The sequence below is a fragment of the Lipotes vexillifer genome, unplaced genomic scaffold, assembly GCF_000442215.2.
Source record: "Lipotes vexillifer unplaced genomic scaffold, Lipotes_vexillifer_v1.1 scaffold254, whole genome shotgun sequence".
Lineage (NCBI taxonomy): Eukaryota > Metazoa > Chordata > Mammalia > Artiodactyla > Lipotidae > Lipotes > Lipotes vexillifer.
This window is the reverse complement of record NW_006778042.1, coordinates 55,302-58,565: the sequence shown is the minus strand read 5'-3', so window position 1 is coordinate 58,565 and position 3,264 is coordinate 55,302. Positions and strand designations below refer to the sequence as shown.

At 44.6% G+C, this 3,264-nt stretch overlaps 1 pseudogene; it reads left to right on the top strand.

Annotated features, from left to right (window-relative positions):
• Positions 1-444: 444 nt before the first annotated feature.
• LOC103078537 (lithostathine-like) lies at positions 445-2,640 on the top strand (annotated as a pseudogene).
• Positions 2,641-3,264: the final 624 nt, after the last annotated feature.

Genomic DNA, 3,264 nt, shown 5'->3' with positions numbered 1-3,264 from the left:
CTCCACTTTCCTGTTATTCATTTCAGTGCCCCTCCTTCAAATCCTCTTATAAAAGCCCAGTCCTTTCTACCCTGACAAACCAGTGAAGATCCTTGCAAGACAGGTAGGTGGGAGCTGAGAGAGGATGAGACCCCTGGCAGGGGTTTCACCTCACACATTTCAGAGAAGGTATACAAGGATCCCTGTCCTCAGAGAACACAGGAGCTCTGAGACAAGGCAAAGACAGTCCTGGGAGGTCTCAGGTGTAGTAGGGTATATAGATTTTCCAATTCTTTCAAGAAATATAGAAGGGGATGGATGCCATCAAGATAGATTTATTCTGAGGGGACTAGACAGAGGAAGAGACAAGAGGTACAACAAGGGGTTTCTCATGCCCTCTCTCTGGCCACCCTTTAGTTCCCTGGTTTCCTCTGCACATCACAGACAAAATGATGCCTTCCATGGATGCTGCACTCCTGCCTAATGCTCCTGTCTCAGGTCCAAGGTGAGATCTCTCTGCCTCTAGCACTGGGTTCTCAGTGTTTATTCAGGGCCAAGAAGAGGAGGAAAACTCCTGTATGCTTACCATGGTAATGGTACATCCCCACACGACAACACTGCCTGCAATTCCTGTATCATCACTCCTTCCTTCAGGGTAATTAGTGGTGGGAGGCACTGCATTGGTCCAGTAACAGTGGGATGAGATGATTTCCATTTTCTCATTAGACTCTAATTCATGTGGGTAGATTAAGGAGGGTAAGCATAGAGTGTCATTAATGAGATGAGTAGGAAAATGATTGGAGGATCCAGTGTAAGAATAGTCAGCCCAGAGGAGGAGAAGCCTTGGACTTTTGAATAAAAGAGAATAGTAAGAGCAAAAGAGATTATCTCTCAATTAGTAACTTTCGTTCAAAATTAAAAAAAAAATATCCTGGAAGTGTTGGCAATGGTGACAGGCAGTCAGGAGTTTGGTGTCACTGCCCAAAGCACTGGCCTCATAGATGTTACCCAAGGTCACCTCCTCACTCCAATCCCCTCTCTCCATTTCACCCTATACCTCTCCTTTATTTCTTCCTCCCCAGGGGAAGACTCCCAGAACGAACTTCCTTTTGCATGGATCAGATGTTCCAATGGCTCCACGGCCTATGTGTCCTACTGCTATGTCTTGTTTATAGCACCTAAAACCTGGATGGATGCAGACCTGAGTGCTGGGATTTGCAGTTAAGGGTGATAGTGAAAAGCAAATTACAGACCAGATTGTGGAACATGAGCAGTCTCATTATCTAGAGATTCTTGAGCATGGGAATGAGAACCTCATCTTTTGCAAACACACCCCTGGCCCACCTACCTCGGCTCTGCCTTTCCCCCAGCATGAGGCATCTCAAGCTCCTTCTCAGTGTCTCCCTTCTCCACACAGATGACCTGCCAGAAGAGGCCATCAGGCCACCTTGTGTCTGTGCTCAGTGGGCCTGAGGGATCCTTCGTGGCCTCCCTGGCCAAGAACAATTGGAAACTCCTCTTAGACGTCTGGATTGGGCTACATGACCCCACAGAGGTACACTTATATCCTCTTTAATCTGTTACCTCCCAAGATGCTATGGCCACCCAGGCACCTCCCTGTCCCCTGTGCCTGTCAAGTAAATATCCTAGAAATTCCTGGAGCTCAGGGGATAATTGGAAAAAATGGAGAGCCTTGAGATGAGCTGAAGAGCTGAGTTCTGTGCAGGTCTCTAGTCTCCAGGTAAAGTTAATCTGCCTCTTGTCAAACTTTTTACATGATTCACACATTATGCCTTGTAATTCAGTTCTCTATGATTCCCTGAGTCTGCACATACTGTGCTTAGTGAGTCCTAAGTGAAGATTTAGTACTGATGCATTTTTCCCTTATAAAACTGATGTTACCTTCAAGGTTTAGATGTTAATCACAAATGTACCACTAAGTGTAGTTCAGATAGTGACATGTTACTCTGAGAGGTTCCATTGGTCTTTGTGATCATTCATTTTGGAATGTGCCAATAGATTTATGGAGAGTTTCCCAGAGGAGAGATATGGTGACATCACATGGAAGAGTAGAGCAAATTCCATGATGTTGGGGAGGGGATAAGGCATTCCAGCTGAGGGAATCAGGCCAGGAGAACTCTAAAGGCCTTTCCACCTCACCTGACTCCATCCTCTGCTCTATAGGGCTCTGAGCCCAATGACGGTGGATGGGAGTGGAGTAGTACTGATGTGCTTAATTAAGTTGACTGGGAGAGAAATTCAGCCACCATCTCAAACCCTGGCTACTGTGGGAGACTGTCAAAAAGCATAAGTAAGAAACAGTAGAGGTCACTTCTGCCCAGCCTTTTCCCTCCCCTCATCCCCCATTTCTGGGTCTGGTCTTCAGAGAATCCTCCTGGGCTGGAACTGTAATACTGGCTTATCTGTTCCCATCCCCTCTCTTCTCTCCTTTCTTTCTGTCTCTTTACCCGGGCTGGGACCCTGATGAAGATGAAGGAGAGCATTTGAGTCCTAGGCCAGAATCTGGGATGCATCTACACTGGGTTCTCAAGCTCCACCAGCCCCATTCACTTGAGTTCTTCTGTCACTTTAGGGTATCTGAAGTGGAGAGTTTATAACTGTTATATGAAATTATCCTATGTCTGCAAGTTCAAGGACTAGGTCAGAAGGGAAGTCAGCAGCCTGAGTCTGGTGTGCAGTTCATCATGGACTTGGAACCAAGTGTGAGGACCCATCCCAGAAGGGGATATTCTCCCCACATCCCCAATCTAACCACCTTATTTTGACATTTCTTCCCCTCCAACCTCATATCAGGCTCTTTTCTATGTTCTATAACCTGAGTTTTCAAGGTACTATAATAAAATTTTTAGTTTTACATTGCTTGTCTTCTCTGCTTCATTCTCATAGACAAACTCTGGGGAGGAAGTGGGTGAGTGAGGGGAATTGGTAGGTCAATCTATGCCCAATTTCACTCAGGTCCCTGGGGAAATAACTAAATATATATATATATATATATATATTTTCCTCTTGGCATATTTGTGGTGAGGTATGTCAGCACTGCTTCTGTAGGATGTGGGTTGTGGACATATAAAGACATTGCTCTCCCACACACTCTACTGCACAAAAATTCCTAGACAAGTTCTCTGATTGTATGAGGAAACCATTTTAGGATCTGATGATGTTTAGAACAGTATTTCCTAAACTATCCATGTAAAAGATAATGATAAGATTTTATTAACATTCATAAAATAGAAATAAAATGAAGAAATTAAAAAATTAAATGGA